Source organism: Hoplias malabaricus, chromosome 4, assembly GCF_029633855.1.
Source record: "Hoplias malabaricus isolate fHopMal1 chromosome 4, fHopMal1.hap1, whole genome shotgun sequence".
NCBI classification, from domain to species: Eukaryota; Metazoa; Chordata; class Actinopteri; order Characiformes; family Erythrinidae; genus Hoplias; species Hoplias malabaricus.
Window position 1 is genome coordinate 4,354,822 of NC_089803.1, and position 22,964 is coordinate 4,377,785.

General features: G+C 40.5%; 1 pseudogene and 2 gene segments (V, D, J or C); 1 reads left to right on the forward strand and 2 right to left on the reverse strand.

Moving 5' to 3' along the window:
- The window catches only part of LOC136693905 (Ig kappa chain V-III region MOPC 63-like), a 344,864-nt gene that overhangs the window by 225,349 nt on the left and 96,551 nt on the right, over window positions 1–22,964 (forward strand).
- Window positions 1–22,964, reverse strand: part of LOC136693904 (Ig kappa chain V-III region MOPC 63-like) — a 226,150-nt gene that overhangs the window by 78,959 nt on the left and 124,227 nt on the right.
- LOC136694018 (zinc finger protein 721-like) lies at window positions 719–21,015 on the reverse strand (annotated as a pseudogene).

Consider the following 22,964-nt stretch of genomic DNA (forward strand, 5'->3'; position numbering starts at 1 on the left):
ATCCTACATCCATCTTTTCTGAGATCAGAGATGATGAACTTTTAAAAAGACAAAAATTCTTACTTTCCAAGTCCCCCCCCCCATCAGCTTTCAGTGAACTGAAGGAGAATACTAAACATTTTCTTCTTTGTAAACATCACCACCCATTTACTAGGCTTTTATCTGTAGGAATGTCGTCTTATTTCCTAAACCTTAGTTTTGCTAATTTAGTAGCAAAACATAATATTTAAGAAAATGTGTTATATTATTTTTTATTTTCTAAAGTGTAGACGAAGAATCTTCGCTTTGAAGTCCTTGGTTGAACTAGATTATTCTCCATGGAGAAGGTCTGCCACATGGGAGCAGCCAGGTTTGTTAAGGATTTATTGCAAAATCCCTCACAAGATGTCTCCTGCAAAGGCACTGTGGTGCTTGGGTCCTGAGTGTGAGTGACAGGGTGAGTGTGTGTAAAACTGTCTGCGGGTGTGAGTGACCGTGTGAGAGTGGAAAAAAAAATGAGTTTCTGAGAATTAATAAAAAAAAAAAAAACAACGAAATGGAAAATACTAATAAAGTAAAACCCAGTGGTTTCCTTCCTCCTGTTAAAACCAAATCTCTTCTTTGGAGTGTTTGGTTTAAATGTGTGTCAACAGTCACTTTCTGCTGAGGGGTTTCATCTCTTCACTCCTTGAGAAACTAGATTGGGTGGGTCCAGAAATCTCTCCTTTATTAGAAAGTCCAGGCTTATTTCAGTGCATAATTTTTCAGCAGATGGGGAAATACAGCCTTGTGGATTTTTTGAAAGTGTCCCAAAATCTGACATTGAAATTCATGGCTGTGTCAGATTCTCATAATTATGAATAATGAAATGACATTTTAAAATCCACACAGTCAGAGTTATGAACAATGAAATTAAGTAAAAAAATTACAATGAACAGCATTTCAGAACTTTTCAACAATCTCAACTGTGATCACAAACAGGAAGTAAAATATAGAGTTAAGTTTATAAACAGAGAATTACAGCAAGATTATTTTAGTAATAAATCTACTGCGTTAAATCTGCTGCCATTACATCCAAAGGTCTCAGGACTTTTGAAGGCACTTTGCAATGAGCCGTTACTATTCCTGTTTCTTTAAAGACTTAATTAGTTTAGATTTTTCTAAGTTTTGAAAAATAGATTATAGCTACATATGCATATGATGTTGAATTTGTTATACTGAATATAAAGATAATATTTAATGAGCTTGAGTCTAATATACATCTGCACCTGGCATGTGTTATACTTAAGTGCTATGTAGCTTTTAGATGACTTCATCCTGTACGAAACTAAAGATATAAGAACCCCTGACTCAAGTACAACCCAAACTCATCTGGGGAAGAATAAACTTCAGTAGGAACACAGTTCTTAAAAAACATTGCAGAGACGTTAACCTGCTAAATTATATTTTTCAGCTTTGTGCAAAAAGACTGAAACTGTGGTAAAACCACATTAAATTCCTCATATACCAAAGGATAGTTGATGATACAAACACGAAAAACAATAAATAAATAAAAACAGCGCAGAAAATTATATTAATATTTATATTCTTAGGTTTCCTTTTTCATTTTTTTTAAATTATCATGTCTCTTTTAAGCACTTAATAAAGTGCACTACAAGCAATAAATTGTATTATTAATACTATTAATAACTTTTTACAGCTTATTCCTGGGTTTTGTTTTACCCATGCCCTACTTTTTAAAGTACTTTTACTTTTAGATTTATTTATAATAACAGTCTATATGTGGGGGGAGAAATCTCAAGAGTTACTTTTGAGATATATTAAATGGTTAATAAAAAAAAAAATTAAAAAAAGTGTGAGAGAAAGGTGCTGGTCTCCCCTGTTCTGAACCCACAGAGCTGGAAATCCTGGTCCCACGTGTTCATGGGGTGTCAGTTAAATTTCAGCCATTAACCTAACAAAATATCAGGCATTATATCCATAATGTTTTGGTTCGTTAGTGTATATACACCTTACAGTCGTCCCGTGTAATGATGTGAAGAGGATGAGCAGGCTGTGGGTTCACACACCACACAGGTACCACCTAGAAATATCATAAGAGCAAAATAAATAAATTGTCTTATTTAAATTACCACAAATCACAATAAATATGCACGTACACACCAAAGCTGCTAACTCTAAACCTGTGGAAAATGAGTGCAGCCAATTATATAGTGTACAGCTTTCTTTAAAAATAACCTTTTGATTTATAAATAAGCTGGCTACGTTGGTTCTGTAGCCACAAGTTTATATCAATACCAGAAAATATATTTATATTTGCATATATTTAAAATTACAGTTCTATTTTTCACTTGTTTAGTGATGTTTAGTTTTATTATTGTTATTATTGCTGTTTTTTTCAGGGAATACACTGCACAATGTTCATGCTATTATAATTTGTATACAATGTATGTAATTTTAATTGTACAAACAATTTATTTTCAGGTTATTAATATGCTATTTTTCAGAGAGACATTAAAATTCTGTATTTTATTCTTAATTCATGTGATTCACTTTGATACAATCATATATTGCATATTTGTCCCCATCATGCCCCACGAATTTGCACAACTAGACCACATCCCAGACTGACCTTGAAACTGGAGAGGAGTGCACTTGTGTAGGAGTTCTGTGCAGCTTTGCTGTGATGTGAAGAAGCCAGATCTCACCACAGAACTCCAGATTATATCGACACCAGCTTCTCACAAGCTTGCTGCAGACCGCGGGAGTTGTAAGCAAATGTAGTTAGCTTGGGAAAGCTAGCATAGGAGGACTTGGGCGATGTGAATAACAGAGTCCTTACTGGTAAAACTGGAAAAATGTCCTGTAGATGGTCCTGGGGAGTAGCCACATCATGAGATGTTTTGTTACAAGTGTCTATCGTCGCTGACCGAAGAAACATGTATCTCCAAGTTTGTGGATTCATAGTTTACTACATCATTTGAACACAGCAGCTGTCCGTCATACTGTGTGAATATTTCATGATGATGGACCAATAGAAAAGGTTTACATTGAATTCGACTGAAAAGTTTATCCTTCTCTTATAAAGTTGCTATATTTGCGATGTCTGTTTCTCTTTGTACAGCGACAAAATACTGAGAGGACACTAATCTGAGTAGGAAAAGTGGAGAACTTGCAGGCTGCTGGAGGTTGCTGTAGTGTCCAGTGTGGATTTTCTGCAAGCATTATAACGGGAAATTACCGATAAAGGCCCAACGGGAAAACATGCAGTCTGTCCCAAAACCTAGTGAGCCCGCTTCCGACAGGAAGGCTATCCCAATTATTAGACACCTTAAAAATGCTGCCTACTGAGATACCTTAATCTGGCCAAATTATAAGGCAGCATCAAAAACTTTCCTCAGTTGTGGAAGGCAATCCCATGATGCAACGCAAGCACAACTCTTGTCTATTTCACTTTGCTTCCAGAGCAAAAATAGTTTCAGCTGACGCGGAGGCAACTCTAGCTGCTGAGAGAAGTAAACACTGGTTGTGTGTAGTGGGCAGGAACAATTCATGACGCTATTGCTCTCTGACTACAGCATCTCAATAATCTGCCTCATGAGCACAGTCGAAGTTTAGAATGCCATCTACTTAAACAGATGTCTACGGAGGCATTGCCTACTTAGGCAGCTCACTAGGTTTTGGGACAGACCGATATCTTGTGGAATTAAATTTTAGAGTGGTGTATGATGGTGTGAGGGGATTATGTGATGAAATTAAGTACAGGTCGGGGGCAAACTTATGGCCATGGCAGAATCCACTGAAACCAACAAAAGGGGGAAAAATTGTGAAAATCTATAGATATTTTACGTCAAAAATGGCAACCCCATAGAAATAAAAAGGATGCAATAACAATGGGGAAGGAAAAGAAGCCCAGAATTTCCAAGAGGCAAGGATCAACCGATGATGAACTAAGGAGTCTATAAGGGACAGAAGAGGGAAGGAGGAGGTGATGAGTATCAAAGACTATGTTCACATTACCAGGTTGAATTCAGATTTTGTTTTTCAGGGCATTTTCCACATTAAAGATAGATATAGGTCATGTACGTTAATGAATTTGATCCAAATTTTTTACCTTTTTGTCAAAAATCGCAACTGATGAATGAGGCGTGAAATATCAATGAAGCTTACAAATATTTCATGAGGACAGTGCAAAGTTGAATTGGCCAAGAAATAGAAGGGGTAGCTGCTACAATGTGCGAAATCAACAAAATTTGACATGGTGGTGATGATGAGAATAATGACGCTGTTGAAGATGACAAGGAACTATTGAGAGCCCGTCCGTCACCTTAAGAGAGGTTACCAACACTAATGCAGGGGACAGACCAGTCAGATTATAAATGACAGAAGAGGGGGTTTTGTCAAAAAGATGGCTCACAAAAGGCATCTGGTATATGATGAGAAGGATCCAACACTGGGCCTCAGTTGGGGCGTGAAAATCATGGGACTATTTCCAGCCGATCCAAAAGGTGAGATGAAAGTCAAAATAGAAAACTCATCCCCAGCAGACTTCAAGCAGGTGCCACAATCAGGGTTAGGGATGAGTGCCTCAAAACAGATAATGTCCATTTCAGTCAAACAGGCAGTGTGTTCAACAAACTAGAGGACTGTGAGTAATTAAATGTGCCTCTTGTTCAAAATGTTAGTGTCATAGCAGATATAAACTCTTTTTTACATTAGTTTAGATTTGTCACGTCACGTCACAGCCAAGTTCAGGCAGATGTTTCAAACAGAGCTTGTTGGATGTGGCAGTGTCTTGTCACGTTTTGTTTTCTCGCTTCAAAGTAGGTGATATATCAGTTTTAAAAGGAGATGAAAACTGTAAAACATCAGCTGGTCTTCGACCGCTTGCAGAGTGCCTCAGACTGTTAGGATTTATCAATCAAGTGAAATCTCTGGTGTAGTTGGAGGTGGCTCTGCCTGGTGAAAATCTTCCCACACTCGGAGCAGCAATAGGATTTCTGTTCAATGTGAACGCACTGGTGTATTTGGAGCTGACGTTCCTGTTTAAACTCCTGCCCACACTTCGAACAGTGATACGTCTTCTCTTCTGTGTGAATCCGCTGGTGAAGTTGGAGGTGACTCTGTCTGGTGAAGGCCTTCCCACACTCTGAGCAGCAATAAGGTTTCTCTTCCGTGTGAATGCGCTGGTGTATTTGGAGCGTACTCTCTTGGTTGAAGCTCTTTCCACACTCTGCGCAGTGATACAGTTTCTCTCCCGAGTGACTGCGCAGGTGTTGCTGGAGATGATTCTGTCTAGTGAAACTCCTCTCACACTCCGAGCAGTGGTAGGGTTTTTCTCCAGTGTGAGAGCGATGGTGTAGTTGCAGAGAACTCAGTTTGATAAAACTCCTCCCACACTCCGAGCAGTGATACGGTTTCAGTCCTGTGTGAATGCGCTGGTGTTTTTTGAGGGTGCCACTCTCCCTAAAACTCCTCCCACAGTCGGAGCAGTGATAAGGTTTCTCTCCGGTGTGAATGCGCTGATGCGTATGGAGATGACTCTGCACTGTAAAGCTTTTCCCACAATCCAAGCAGTGATAGGGCTTCTCTCCTGTGTGAATCCGCTGGTGTCTTTGGAGATGACTCTGTCGATTAAACCTCTTGCCGCAGTCTGAACATTGATAGGGTTTTTCTCCTGTGTGAATGCTCTGGTGTAGCTGGAGGTTACAGAGTCTAGTAAAACTCTTCCCACACTCTGAACACTGAAACGGTTTCACTCCGGCGTGAATGCGCTGGTGAACCTGCAGATTGCTCTGCTGGTTGAAACTCTCCCCACACTCCGAGCACTGATAAGGTTTCTCTCCTGTGTGAATGCGCTGGTGTGTTTGGAGATTGTGTCTGTCTGTAAAACTCTTCCCACAATCCTCACACCGATGACTTCTCTCTCTGCCAACCTTCCTGTCTAATTGTGTGGGAGACGTGTCAGTGTGGGGATCAGCAGGGGGTATCGGAGTACTGGAAATGAAAGACTCTATGTTCTCACATTTAATCTCTTCCACTTTTACTATAGTTTGAATATTGGAATTTGTGGGCTCCATATTTTCACATGGAAACTCTCCCAGTTTCAGCAAGCTGTTCCTCCTGGTGTGTTATCTGTTCGAGCAGAAGACTCGCAAGAAATGATGATTACTTTCTGGAAGAGACAAAAGAAAATGTCAAATTATCAAAACCGTAACAAGCACACACTCCAGTCAAGGATTAAAGCAGCCAGTGTGAAATCAGGAGCTAAGGTAGCCTGTATTTTAAAACAAACATTAAAGCAAACAAAAGTCTTTTTTCACAGATTCCTGTAGGTTTTCAGGTAAAAATGTGGAAGAAGTTTGTTCACACCATGAGCCCTCAACACCTGCTAAACAAGTCAAATGATAGTATTTCCGCACCATGCCACACATACATGACTTTTCCTAGAGTTGCCTTTGTGATCATTTAGGAGCCCTACATTTTTCAGATCATTTATGTAAAGTTAAGCTAGTTTAAATCGATTTCCCTCCTGTTGCCATCAGCAGGGATTTCTCCTGAATTTCTCTTTTCTGCCAGTGTTGCAAATGTCCGCTTGTTCTAACCCTCTCTGGGTTAAATGTGATTTAAGATTAAACACACACCATGACAGGAAATCTGCCATAGTGACGGAGAACCGTAATCCTTCAAAAATAATGTATTCAGCTCACAGTGCGATACCGGTTAGATTTCCCTGAAGCAGGGGCTAGGCAGACCTATGTAAATGACTACAAAGTGAGATTTGAGACTGAACTCAACAAGAAGGGTTTAGGTAAGAGTTAAGCCTCCTCAGGTTCCTCAGAGTTAAAACTTGCCAAATCCATTAAAAAAAATAAATAAATAAAAACAAACATCTGTTTAAAGTCTGCATCGCTGCTTATAGGTTCCACCTCTGAGGTATTGTCAGAACAGGTGTTAAGGTCTTAGTTGGAAGACAGATTAGATTTAGACATTACACTCGTCTCAACCTAGCAACGCTATTTCCAGAGAGACCATCTCAGCTTTACATTTTGAACAGTACTTACAGGTGCATTAGAGAGTGTGATAGTTTACAAAGCAGGATTTCTCATTTTAGCCTGAAAACCCAAGCCCAAAGTGTGAATTAGACAGTCAGGTAAAAAGGCATTGGAAGCCAGGTTTGTGGGTTTGAACCTTGCCTCAGGTCACTGTTTGTGAGGAGATTCCTACCCTCTCCCAAAGTTACACAGTGCAGTTTCTGCAGTGCTGAATTTCGAGAACCCGTATCAGGGGCTCTATTCTCACTATCACAGTTCAGCAGAGTATCACAATAATTTTGATGCTGTAATTTTTAGGTAAAAATATTACAGTGTCCCTTTAAAAGCTAAGTTAATTATTTTAATCAGTGGATGTTTACTACATCGTTTTCTCTGGACAGTGATTATGTGGGAAGAACTGATTTATGTTTGCTGTTTCAGATTAATAAGCTGAAACTGACTCTAATTTGACAAGACTTACAAAACTAAAATAAAAAAGCTTGAATTACAAACAAGTTTCTCTGGGAATTTAAACAGTGAATAAAAACTTACAATGTACACTTCAGATACACACAAACCTGTCATTTTTCCCACCAAACATACCTTTCCACCTTAAAAGATGCAGAACCTCTGAACAGAAACAAATCAGAGAGAACTGCAGTTACCCAGAACTGTAGATGTTGCCTTTAAATCCTGAAATTTGGTACATAGTACATTCCTGACCTCTACATTTGGAGTGCATATCTCAGCACAGAAAGGAGGGTTTTACCAATCTGTTCTTCTCATTCTGTTCTGAAACAAGAGCTTGATTTTCTCAGAGAGAGGTCTGAGCAGAACAACAGCTGAAACACAACAACAGTATGAAAGAGGAGAGGGTTTTCCAAAATTTAAGCCCAAATTCGAGGATTGTCCAACAGGAATGATTCACAGCTCTTTTACAGTGGCACAGGCTTGACACTGGACTTATGATGTGTGACTAAACTGAGAAACCCTGCTTGTGGAGAGACTAGAGGTTGATGCGTAAAGCTGAAAAAAAAACAGACTACTCACTAATATACTAAAGAAACAGAAGTGACTTATAATGATCAGATTAAATGAGACTAGATCACATTTCTCCACTCAACTCTGAACATTACCATCTCCCAGAGTCACAGCTAAGAGCTAACACTAGCCTCCTGAGCTCAGTGTGGACACAGCTCCCACATTTCCTCCATTCTCCACCTTCCTTTCAGAGAGAGAACCTGTCTGTCAACGTTTCTGAGAGAGAGAGACAGTTACAGACACACTTTAAACTTCGGAACTGTCTCACACACATCTTTACCTTCAGTAAAAACAGATCCTGATTTGTCTGGAAAACACTGCAGGGCTCTGCTCCTTCTTCCCTGCTTTGTTGTGGTTAGAGAGCCACGGTGATATTAATGGCGCCCCCATCCGGTCTACTGGAATAATTCACACTGGAATCAAGGTGGAGCCACTATATTTAGTAAAGTAATCCATGTAATTAATTAATATATTTATCATGTTATTTTTAGTCCTCTTTACTGCTGAAGCCATTGAGTGTTTACCAGTTCTTAATGGACCAACTGTGATTTTTATTTCTAAAATTAGTGAAGTCAACTTTATTTATTTATTTATCTATCAATATTTTATCTCCCAGATTGGTGTACATTACCTACTGGAATATACAAGTCAAACTATGCCACATCAAAATGTATACACACCCTGAGAGCAAGGAGACGGCGGACCACTGCTGTTCCACTGAGGGCACAGGTGGAGGTCCACTAGTGTTTTACACAGCGTTTTCTGGGCGGACCACTGCTGATTAAACAGAGTTCTAGACAAAATGCCACATTTTAGCACTTTTCCATTCACAGTCCAGTTTACATTTTTCTCCTTCATTAGGTTCTTTTTGTTATTCTTTATAAATAAGATCAGTAAATAATTTAAATCAGCACAGTGTTCAACATTTTTATCATTTAATCATTTTATATTAGTCTTATACTCATTATTATATCTCTCAGAGTCTTTAGTAATATCTGTATTAGTGTGTTTTCCAGAATAAAAGTCTCTGTGAATGTAAACTCTGTGTGAGGAGATTATAAATTAGTTATATCCGATACAGGACAGTAATCTGAGTGCTCCGATGGTGGACCAGCAGTGGTCTACAGTCAGTGGTGTGACAGCTTTTTTATGCCAGTGGACCAATATATGCTCGCTGTCTGGGCAGAGACATTTGCCCAGTGGTCAGTCTTGTCAGTATATGAATGTACTGTTGTTTACATATCCTACCGTGTGTGTGTGTGTGTGTGTGTGTGTGTTGGTGTTTATGCTAGAAGGTGTATCCTGAGTGAATAAGCAGGCAGCGCATGTCTGAGTATTTCCACGTTGGAACTTCAGTGTTCCAAACCTACTCTGAGAAACTGGGATTCAGACACACAGGGTTTCATACCTCACACACAGATCCAACCTCTGAGGAGAGGCTTTCTATCTGCACGTGTGTGATGGAGGGGTGTGTGGGAGTAGATGCAGGACTAATATTCATGAATAATAATATTCATTAAGGCATATGAAAGTGTATAGTTTCCGTTAAGACACTTTTAAATATCCATCAGTGGACATTTTTCGTTTCATACATGGCACCTTTATGTGTTTGATTGATGATCAAAATGGGACTTTAAATATACATTAAATACATTGCTTATATCTTTCTATGTGAATATTTACATTTAAAACATTTTCATATATTTTCATCTGTTGACACAATAACTTTTCTACACACACACACAAAAACACACACAAAAGTGATAAGACTTTGTCACAAAATCTTTGAAAATGATTTATTCTGAGAATTTTATTTGAACAGTTCTGGAAAACGATGAATCACTATAAAATTAGTGGTTAAATCATTCATTAATTCATTCACTGTCTATAAGCACTTATCCATAGTCACGGTGGGCACAAGGCAGGAACACACTCTGGAGGGGTGCTATACCTTCAGAGGGTGACACACACTCACACATTCACTCACACACTCACACCTACGGACACTTTTGAGTCGCCAATCCACCTACCAACGTGTGTTTTTGGACTGCGGGAGGACACACCAAACTGTGCAACAGAGACTCTACCTGCTGCACCACGGTTAAATCATAAACATTTTATATTAAAGATATTAAGGATAATGATAAAAAAAAGAAAGAATCAATAACATTTTTAGATCTTCAAAAACCCACAGTGATCTTGAATGGTCATGAGCTCGAGAAATAAGTCTTTAAAGAATCTTTAAACAGCTTGTTTTAGTCAAATATCTGTCAAAGGAACAAACACAGACTTCAAGGGAGAAAACAAAAATACTCTTAATGCTTAATATAAATGTACATAGGACAATATAACAAGATCCCCATCCAAACCCTTCTGGAGAATATCATCCCAAGGAGACGATCAGAGAGAGGCATTCAAATGATGTAGAAAATGACTTTGAGAAAAGTAATAATAAAATGTAGAGGGTTTTTCTTTGTATAGCAAAATTACATTGTGAAAAAAACCCAAAATATTTAGTTTACTGTCCTTACTTTGTCTTCCTTAAAAACAAAAATTGCTTCTTGGCAATAAATCTTATACTGTTGGAGCCTGTTCATTTCCCTTTTAAAAGGATGAGCACTAGAGCTGAGTGTGTGGGTTGTGCCCATGAAAAATGTGCCAAATCCTCTCTGTCATTGACTCGTTTGGTGTTTGGTGACTGGGTGATTGGAGTTTGAAGAAACAAGACGTATTGGCAATTTAACAACGTATTCATTTAACAATCAGGAGCCTCGGTAGCGTGTGGAAGAACGATAAACAGCCACAACAGCCCCCACCTCCTCCTCACGCTGGTCACACACTGCTGTGGGATGGCATCCCATTCTTCAACCAGCATTTGTCACAAGTCAGCCACCGTGGCTGTGTTGGTCACTCTGGCACCAACAGCACCCCCAAGCTCAACCCACAAGTGTTCAGTGGGGTTGAGGTCAGGAGCTGGCAGGCCATTCCATCCTCTCCACTCCCAAATTCTGGAGGACTCCAATGAGGGAAAGCCTCGTTTTTCCAGTGAGGGAGATGCCGCTCCACACCATCACGCAAAACAAACTGATTGGCTTTGGCAGAGAGGATTTGACTAATTTTTCATGGGCGCAACCCACACACTCAGCTCTACGGCTCATCGGCTCAAATGCATGTTCCTTACAGATGTGGCACCATTGAAAAGGGAAATTACCAGGCTCCGATGGTATAAGATTTATTTCCAAGAAGCATTGATATAACAAAGAAATAATCTACCAAACTTCTTACTTTTTGTGCTACGTTTAGTTCAGTTTCTGCAGTGTTGAGCCAGAGTAGCAACGACAGAAGCTCCATTCTCTCTGTGACAGTGGAGCATCACAATGATTTTGAAGCAGTAATTTTAAGATAAACTGGTCTGAACTGAAACACTGTGAAGAGAAGTTACAGAAACAGAAATTTCAGTATTAAAAATAATCAAACTTTTAAGAATAAATGCATTGTTTGTTAATGTATATATTTACGATATCATTATTATTATTACGCCGTCTTAAAGCATGTGTGTTTATACTTTTCTACACTCATCAGTGTATTGGCTTTTAACTGTTATGAATTCGACTGTGTCTTTGGAGATGGCTGTGTCTATTAAAGCTCTGTCCACACTCTGTGCAGGAATATGGTTTCTCTCCGGTGTGAATCCTCTGGTGTGCCTTGAGGGTCCCACTCTCTCTGAAACTTTTCCCACACTCTGAGCACTGGTAGGGTTTTTCTCCGGTATGAATTCTCCCGTGAATTCGGAGATGGCTCTGTCTTGCAAAGCTCTGTCCGCACTCTGGACAGGAATACGGTTTCTCTCCAGTGTGAACACTCCGATGTCTTTGGAGATGGCTCTGCACTGTAAAACTCTGCCCGCACTCTAAGCATTGATACGGTTTCTCTCCGGTGTGAATCCGTTGGTGTCTTTGGAGATGGCTCTGCGCCGTAAAGCTCTTCCCACACTCCGAGCAGTGGAACGGTTTCTCTCCGGTGTGAGTACGCTGGTGCTGCTTCAGATTACTCATTTTGGTAAAACTCTTCCCGCAGTCTATGCAGGGATACGGCTTCTCTCCGGTATGGATTCGCTGGTGTATCTGGAGATGACATTTTGCACTAAAGCTCTTTCCACAATCTGAGCACTGGTGAATTCTCCCTTTGCCTGTTGTTTGTGGTGTTTCTTGGTGAGACGTGTCAGTGTGGATAGTAGCAGAGGATTCTGGAGACTCTGATGAACTGGAGCTTTCAGATTCAACATCCTCACGTTTAATCTCTTCCGGCTTCAGTAAAGTGACATATTCCTCTTGGTGGCATTTCATAATGTACTGCTGGAAGTATCGTAACACTGTAGGGAAGTAGACATTTGGAGCAGGAGACGCCATCTTTGTCCTGGAGGGAAAAAAAAAGACACTGAATAATTTAAATGTGAAATGCAACAAAACAATGGACAAAGCTGCTCTGTGTTCATGTGCATACATTTATTTTTTACATGGGCAAGGTGGATTAGACATGCTCAATGTAAATGATCAACACTCTCACCTGTGATTATAACACAACAAGTATTCATTCATTCATTATCTGTAATCCTTATCCAGTTCAGGGTCGCGGTGGGTCCGGAGCCTACCTGGAATCATTGGGCGCAAGGCAGGAATACACCCTGGAGGGGACGCCAGTCCTTCACAGGGCAACATAGACACACACACATTCACTCACACCTACTCACACAGTCGCCAATCCACCTGCCAACGTGTGTTTTTGGACTGTGGGAGGAAACCGGAGCACTCGGAGGAAACCCACACGGACACGGGGAGAACACACCAACTCCTCACAGACAGTCACCCGGAGCGGGAATCGAACCCACAACTTCAAGGCCACAACAAGTATATTATTCCATATTTCAAAAGCAAATACACCCAAGTTTAATAGATCTGTATCTGAAGATGTTGCCCAGTGAATTTCAGTAACTTCTCTGAAGTAATTTCTCTGAATGATTCAGGGGCCAGTCCCACATTCCCTCTGAAACCTCACTGTTTGCAGACACGCTCCTTGTAATTTGTGTAGATAGACAGATAGATAAACAGACAGACCCACAGATAAATAGATAAAAGTATATATGTGAGGCTGTTCAACAGATTTGCGTTAACTTATTATTTTTTCTTCTTGTGATTTTCTTTAATATTCTCTGCCCTACACACACTTTCAGGATTTTCAGGTTGGGTGAATGAAAACAGGTAAACAATGGCAGGAATTGGCCATGAATCTTATTGGCTTTGATTGAAATGGGTCAATTAAATTTGGGCTTCTACAGGAAGAGGCTTTGTCAGCTAGTGATTAACCATAAGCTCGGATTAAAAGGCAAAGTTCTACCAAGAACCTTTCGTCTGTGGCTGAGTGACGAACTGTGTTAATATGAAAACTGCGATTTGAATGAGTGAAATTGAAAGAGTCAAATCACGGAGCTGCACTGCTAATTTAAGCCTGCATTACCATGCAACAACATCTTAAACCAGTTTAAAAGGGGACATTTCACTTCTATAACAAATTTAGACCAGCAGCTGGACTCTGTGCCGTGTACATGGCCACAACCACAAGTGTCTGACCGTCTGGAGCTCTACATTCTGCACTCAGAATTAAAGCCATATCTTCTTCATCTTGGTTTTAAACAAAGGCCTGTATTTTATATTATAGAAAATAGTCTGATAAGCCCATTAAAAGTCTGGAAAAGAGTTTGAATGTATCATTTGTCTTGTAACAGTACAGCGATACTCACTTCATTGTCAAAAACTACAATTTTTTTCACAGTGTACCCAACATGCTGTACACAGAGATGTAGATGTACTCATTGTGTCTCGTGATGTGAGTAAAACCAACAAATCCTGGTGGCTTCATTGTTTCCTCTTCCTGTACACAGATTAGAACAATAAAAGAGAAATAAATATTTGCTGACTGCTGTAGATGCTTACACTGGGCTTCCAAAGCTCATCTCTGCAAGGAAAATCAAAACAAATGCAACAGTTGAGACACTCTTTCAGTTCTTTTTCTCGTTGCAGCGCTTGGTTTAACTGACACTGTGGTTTCAAAGTGGAAATACTCAGCCAAATACGTTGGCTGCTTATTTTACTCATATCTCCTACTCCAGGGGTCACGAATAGACGGACCGAGGCCCAGGTCTGGACCCAGACGTTGTCCTATCCGGACCTGGGCCTGTAACTGATAAACTATTAAGACCTGTTTTTTTTTTTTGTGTGTGTGTGTGGGTGGGGGGGTTGTTTGAAGTGGTGTGACTCTTCTAGTCGTTACGGTTCAGGTTTAGCGGTCTAGGAAACTCACAGACTAATCACGTGTTTCTGCATATCACTTGAGGTTACTCAGCCAATCACAGATCTGTGCATTATGATGTGTGCTGTGACACACACGCCACTGTCCTGGGGCCAGTAAAAATAGCCCAAATGACGAGATAAAACTCTTTTGGAACACTTTCGGGATGATGGTGTTTTGTGAGTTACAACCCAGAAACTTTAAAAATAAAGGGAACAATTAGAAGCTGAAATTCTCATAACGCTGAACATGGATTCAGTATAAAGAGCCAATCAGCTTGCTGTTAACGGATAAAGTCCCGCCCTCAATCCTAATACACTGACACTAATACAGGTATACATTATGTTCCTTACCTTGGCTTGGGAAATTATTCTCTAACTGGGCCTTAATGATTTGTAATTAATTTCCCGTCCTACTTCATAAACTCCACCATGTGCACATGCTGACAACACGGGATTTTCACTGGAGCTGGTCTTTAAAGGAACACTAGGTAAGATGTGGAGGTTCCCCCTAGTGTAATTCATAATTACAGCACTGTACTGAAAACAGCGGAGAGGAGGAGGGAGATGGTAGTTTCATACACTACTCCAAATTTTACATAAACATGGCACAAAACGGAAGTGAATGTGTGTTTGGTAATTATTTCTTTATTGTAACAATGCTTCTTGGCAGTAAATCTTATGCCGTTGGAGCCTGTTATTTTCCCTTTTAAATAGCCCACTTACTCAGCTCTACTGCTCATCCCACTAATGCATGTTCCTTACAAATCTGGCACCATTTAAAAGTGCAATTAACAGGCTCCAACGTTATACGAGTTTCAGCCAAGAAGCATTGTTACAACAAAGAAATAATCTACAAACACACATTTCTTTACTTTTTGTGCTAGGTTTAGTTCAGTTTCTGCAGTGTTGAGCCCAGAGTAACAACGACAGCAGCTCCATTCTCTCTGTGACAGTTAAGTGGAGCGTCACAATGATTTTGAAGCAGTAATTTTAAGATAAACTGGTCTGAACTGAAACACTGTGAAGAGAAGTTACAGAAACAGAAATTTCAATAATAATAATAATAATAATAATAATTAAATTTCAATATTAAAAATAATCAAACTTTTAAGAATAAATGCATTATTTGTTAATTTGTTATATATTTACGATATCATTATTATTATTACGCCGTCTTAAAGCATGTGTGTTTATACTTTTCTACACTCAGAACAGTGTATTGGCTTTTAACCGTTATGAATTCGACTCCAAACGCTGAACAGCGCCAACCGAGATGAGGCACCTTGCTCTATTCCCAAGCACACACACACACACACACACACACACACACTATCACACTACACACACCATTACACATCATTTTACACATATCATCACCCCCCCCCCCCACACACACACATCACTTTACACACACCATCACACTACACACACCATTACACATCATTTTACACATATCATCACCCCCCCCACACACACACACACACATCATTTTACACACACCTTCATACCACACACACATCACTTTACACACACCTTCATGCCACACACACATCACTTTACACACACCTTCATACCACACACACATCACTTTACACACACCTTCATGCCACACACACATCACTTTACACACACCTTCATACCACACACACATCACTTTACACACACCATCACACTTTGCACACACACTACTCACTCACATCACTTTACACACCATCACACTAAAGACAGCATACCATAACAACACACACCATTATACTACACACAGAGGAGGAACAGTGGAAATGGAGCTGAGTAAAGAGCTAACATTAGCCTCCTGAGCTCAGTGTGGACACAGCTCCCACATTTCCCTCATTCTCCACCTTCCTTTCAGAGAGAGAGAACCTGTCTGTCCCCGTTTCTGAGACAGATACCGTTACAGACACAGTGTAAACAGTGGAGAACTGTCTCACACCCACCTTTACTTTCAGTAAAAACAGACCAGATTTTCTCTCCAACACAAAGCTCCGCTCCACAGTCCGTTTGCGTTTAAGCCCCGCCCCCTCCGCTATGATTTGCTGCACGAGGAGCAGCTCTTTGATTGGCCAGTCTCACTGCCGTTCTCGCCAGTTACTATAGCAATCAGCTTCTGGGCCTCTGTGGTGTTTTGTTGTTACTCGTCACAGTATAGTAATAGTGTTTAATAGTAATATTAATAATCAGAATAATACAAATCAAACAAAGCCACGCTACCAAAGAAAAACACGTATCTCCATGTTTGCGGATGCGTAGTTTACTACATCATTTGAACACAGCTCTGTCCTTCACACTGTGTGAATATTTCATGAACGGAAAACAGATTACAAAAAAATTACATATATTTACATTGACCATCACTGAAAGTTAAGAAGATATTTTCCTTCTATAAATTTATTATATTGGAGATATGTGTTTTTCTTTGCGGTGAGGATAAGGATGCCCTCCAGGTTCAGTGATGGGACCAGGATGGGTTAACATACAGCCCACCTGAAACCAAGACTACCCACTCTGGACCCAAGTGGACCCAGAGGGTTTCTACAGTGTCTATAGGCTGCCCACAGCTGGGTCCCACTAATACCCATATACCAACCAGCCCAGAGGCCCAGCTTGCACCTGTTCAATCCATGTAGGCCCCAGTAAGCAGAACAGGGTGGAAATTTGTACTCAGTAAAGAAAATAGTTTATGGGAGGAATTTCTCAGATTAAAGAACAGATCAGTCTCGGAGTAACTTGTGAATTTGCTTAAACAAAATTATGGTTGTCCCAAATTCCCTGAATTACGTGGACCATTATAAAAATGTATTTAAACCATGTTAAGGCTACTGAAGAATTCAAGGCTGAAAAATACCTACAACATTGAACACATAGGAGTTGCTCTTTTCCAGATGGGTCAGGAACACAGGGTGTCATTAAAAATCATTAAAACCTTAGTCCTGTTTTCAGGAAAGCAAGCTGATGTGTGCCACACTGCACACATGCCTCTCATCTTAAATCCAGTCTCTGTATTTTATCAGTCACTCTTTCAATTTGTGGCAGACTGACATTTTTTAAGATTTAAAACAAAATGAATTAAGATCATTTGAAGACATGTGCTCAAAACAGCTCAAAACTGATCTGCCGACACAGTGGGGTGGTTTCAACATGTTTTTCTAAAAATGTCTGCTGAGAAATGTTTTTGAAAATCTCATCCACAACATTTTTCAACAAAATAATAATAATGAAAAAATATTACATTTATTAAATAGAGCTGAGTGGATTTCACTTTTTCATTTTATTGCATGTGTGAAAAACACATTATGTGCATTTAAACGTACATTTAATGCAGTTCCAAATGTATACAATACCCCTGTGTGTATTTAAATATAAAAAGTGTGTCTTTGATCCTTGTGAATACCTGTACTAAGCCTTTCCTGAAAGCTGTGCTTACTGTCAAGTTTCTTTACATCACATAGATAAGATGAACTTCTCTTGAAGGAGAATTTCACAATGATTTTACTCTAACGCTGACTCAAATCAGTGTTTGGAATCAATTAATATTTATGAAACCCAATAAAGTAGAACAAATTTGAACTTTAAAACTGTCATTGTACTTAAAGAATGTATCTGACCTTTTTTTATTGTCGTTTCACTTATTGCCCCAGCAAATGTTACTTATCTTGTATTTGCAAAATGTACAGACACAGTTACATCACTGGAATATACAATTCACTCTAAATATGAACGAGTAACAGACACATTTGAGAGCGACAGATGTAAGAATGCCTTAATGCAAAATCACAGTTCCTAACTTTCACTGAAGAGACAAAAAATGGCCATAAAAAGTGGCCCAAATCCAATCTGTTTCTTCATATGTGACACACACTTCCTTTGTGAGTCTGCGTGAATGGCCCAAATCACATCGAATCTGACTTTTTAAATCAGATTTGGGCCACTTTCGTATGTGGTATTGAGATGAAATCCATATTCGATCTGTGGCAGTGCGACTCTGAACGGCCACATCCGATTTCATGTGACTTTTACTTCAATCCGGTGCTGAGAATGAATGTATTAGGTTTTTATGAAACAAAGAAGAGCAGAGCTTCTTTAGTAGTGGCCCTATATCCGTTCTCTATTGGTCAGGTTGGTAAGTTTAGGAGCGTGATCTGTTCACACTTTTGTCAGATACAGGTCACATCATATAGACAGTGTGAACAGTAGAACAAAATCAGAACGAAATCAGATTTGGGCAACTTTTACCTGCTGTGAGAACGTAGCCTTACAGATCAGCACTGAGCCATGCTTCAAGTAAGTTGCTCAGGTAACCAGCCCATGAAGCCCAAACCTGTGTACACGCATTACATTCACAGTTAAATTAATATTTCAGAATTTACAGGATGACTGACAGCAGCAGAAGGATCCCATGTTTAAGTTTTCTTCACAATCACCAGTTCTTTCAAAAAGCTTTACTGTAGTGCATCTTCAATTTCAGCAGCCTTAAACAAAACAGATTTCCAGTGCTACTGAGTAATTATCTCTCTCTTAATGCAGTGGTGTGTATTTAAATTTGAAAACGAGAAGCTCTCCTCACACTTTGTGCAGGAATACAGCTTCTCCCTGGCATGAATCCGCTGGTGTGTTTTGAGGGCACCACTCTCTCTGAAGCTCTTCCCACACTCAGAGCACTGATAGGGTTTCTCTCCAGTGTGAATTCGCTGGTGTCGTATGAGATTACTCTGCCCCGTGAAGCTCTTCCCACACTTTGAGCACTGATAGGGTTTTTCTCCGGTGTGAATTCGTTGGTGAATTTGGAGATGATTGGGTATACCAAAACCCTGTCCGCACTCTAAGCATTGATAAGGTTTCTCTCCGGTGTGAATCCGTTCATGTGATTTGAGGGCACCGCTTTCTCTAAAACTCTTCCCACACTCTGAGCAAAAATAGGGTTTCTCTCCAGTATGAATACGCAGATGTACCTGGAGATCACTCAGTCTAGTAAAGCACTTCCCACACACTGAGCAGTCATATGGCCTTTCTCCAGTGTGAATTCGCTGGTGTGCTTTGAGGGTGCCATTCTCTCTGAAGCTCTGTCCACACTCTGTACAGGAATATGGTTTCTCTCCAGTATGAATACGCTGGTGTCGGTACAAGCTACTCTGAACAGCAAACCTCTGTCCACACTCAGTGCACTGATAAGGTTTCTCTCCGGTATGAATTCGCTGGTGTATTTGAAGATTACCCAGCTGATTAAAACTCTTTCCACACTCTGAACAATAATACGGTTTTTCTCCAGTGTGAATTCGCTGGTGTTGTTTGAGAGCACTGTGTTGGTTGAAGTCTCTCCCACACTCTGAGCACTGAAAAGGTTTTTCTCCAGTATGAATTCGATGATGTGTTTGCAGGTTACTGAGTTTAGTAAAACTCTTCCCACACTCTGAGCAGAGATATGCTCTTTCTCCAGTGTGAACGCACTGCTGTCTTTGGAGATCATTCCCTCTAGAATCGGAGCAAAGGCTTTCCCTTGATTTCTCTTGTCTGACAGATGTTTCCTGAAAACCAGAGATTATTGGGACTGTCTCTTCACATTTAATCTCTCCTGATTTGAACATTGTGAGGCAAGGTGTGTGTGGGGGGCGTGGGTGGGCCAATTTCAACACAAATATCCAAAGACATCAGAGGTTATTCCCTCCTGGAGAAGACAAGGAAGAAAAAGCATTAAAATTTAATGTCAAATGCAACATTATAATAACACATTGTCAGTGTTCAGGAATCCCAGGTATATCTAAAATAATTACATTTCAACTCTATTTTGGAACAATTCCATTGATTGTCATGAAAGTTACCACAATGTCAAGGAACCTCTTGTCTGTATGATGTGTGATTAGAAATGAACCTGCTTGAGACGAGGCTCATATCTGAATGTTTATGTGCACCTCATTGTTGACACAATTTATAAAAGTATGCAAAACACACATTTTAGAATACGTTAATAAGGTTAATAAACACAGCAACTGGGATTTAACTTATGTACTACTTTTTTTAATAGCAAAAATAATTTCTTCCTTTAAGTATTGCCGTTTGGTCTTAAATAAAAAGCTGAACTACAACATGGACCAATTATAATAACAAACACAGAACTGAGGAAAAATGTTATTAACTTACTCAGTAATGCTCGAGTCCACACCAAAATCAACTCTGAACATTACCATCTCCCAGAGTCACAGCTAAGAGCTAACACTAGCCTCCTGAGCTCAGTGTGGACACAGCTCCCACATTTCACCCATTCTCCACCTTCCTTTCAGAGAGAGAACCAGTCTGTCCCTGTTTCAGAGAGAGAGAGAGAGAGAGAGAGAGAGAGTATAAACAGTGTAGTTCAGAGTAGTTCACCATTCTCCACCCAGCTCTAAATATTATCATCTCCCAGAGTCACAGCTAAGAGCTAACACTAGCCTCCTGAGCTCAGTGTGGACACAGCTTCCACATTTCACCCATTCTCCACCTTCCTTTCAGAGAGAGACAGTTACAGACATAGTGTAAACAGTGGAGAAGTCTCACACGCACCTTTACCTTCAGTAAAAACAGGTATTCAGTTCTCTGTGATAAACACTGCAGGGCTCTGCTACTTCTCTGCTTTGTTGTAATGGGAGAGCCACAATGAGAGATACAGCGCCCCCATCTGGAGGACTCACTGGGGGAGTTCACACAGGAACCACGTGATCACAGCTGCAGGATTTCTTCATGATAGATTTACTCTTGTACAGTGATTTCCCCGTTCTTTTGTCCAAAGGATTTTCATTTTTGGAGCATTAGGAAGTTGCCTCAACCAGCCCCACCTGGATGATTTAATGGCAGCAAATACACACACACCACACATCTCTGTTTGATAGAGAGATGGACACCAGGGTGTCACACACTAATTCAGTCATTCACACTCTCATCTGTGGACAGTTTCACACAGTCATTTCACTTCAGCAGATGCTCTTATCCAAAGCAACTCAAAAGGTATTATTATTATTATTATTACCCTGTAATAATACACGCACACACACACACACACACACACACACTGCACACACACACACACAGCTTTGGCCAGCCATCCCAGCACCTGGGCAGTAGTTGGGGATTCACAACCGTACAGCTTTGAATGTCACGGGTCGAGCAAACACTTTTCCTTTACTCCCTCACCCCACTTTTTCCTGCTGGTCACGGGGATCGAACCAGTGACCTTTCAGTCCCTAACTGCTTTCTGACGGCCACTGCCCGCGTGTACACTTTGGGAACATGACGTATTATGCTTTGGTCTGTTCTCGAAGCTGAGTGGTTGGTTTGTTTTTTCTCACAGCTGGTTAATTCAGTCGGGTGATCACTGGCGTGAATCTTTATTTAGATTTTCATGATTGATTTAAGGTGGTCTCAGCCACAGTCGCTCCTCCCACAAGAGTCTGGGGAAGTGAGAGTAGATTTGATCTGACCATTTCTGTTTAATGGAGAATCCATCAGAAGAAACTGCATCAGGGGAAAGGGAGACATGAGACACTTATGAGTAGATATACTTGGTGCATTAATGAGAACCTGAGTGTTATTATCTCAGCAAATCTAAGAGATGCCTATTGCACATACATTTTTAATCATTCATTCAATCATTCCTTATCTGTAACCCTTATCCAGTGTAAATATAGATAGATAGATAGATAGATAGATATCATATTTAATGAATGAGTGAGAGTGAGAACACACCACACTCCTCACAGACAGTCACCCGGAGGAAACCCACGCAGACACAGGGAGAACACACCACACTCCTCACAGACAGTCACCTGGAGGAAACCCACGCAGACACAGGGAGAACACACCACACTCCTCACAGACAGTCACCCGGGGGAAACCCACGCAGACACAGGGAGAACACACCACACTCCTCACAGACAGTCACCTGGAGGAAACCCACGCAGACACAGAGAGAACACACCACACTCCTCACAGACAGTCACCCGGGGGAAACCCACGCAGACACAGAGAGAACACACCACACTCCTCACAGACATTCAGCTGGAGGAAACCCACGCAGACACAGGGAGAACACACCACACTCCTCTCAGACAGTCACCCGGAGGAAACCCACGCAGACACAGGGAGAACACACCACACTCCTCATAGACAGTCACCCGGAGGAAACCCACGCAGACACAGAGAGAACACACCACACTCCTCACAGACAGTCACCCGGAGGAAACCCACGCAGACACAGGGAGAACACACCACAGAGTGCAAAATCTCACACGCATTTTCTGACCCATCTCACAAACTAAATTGTTTTAGGTAACAACACTAGAACAGTTTATGGTTGTATTTCTATAAAATCCAAGAGAATTCTTGCTCTGTGTTGCTTTTCCACAACAAGTAAGTGTGCAGACTGAAGGTGTGCTAGGTGAAGAGAAGAACCAGCTGGAGTGTGGGCTGAGGTTAGTGCACTGCCCCTGTGTGGTGAGTGTAATTATTACTATAGCTCGTTACTGCGATTATTACAGTTCATTATTGTACAGCTCCGTTGTGGCGAGTGTAATCATTA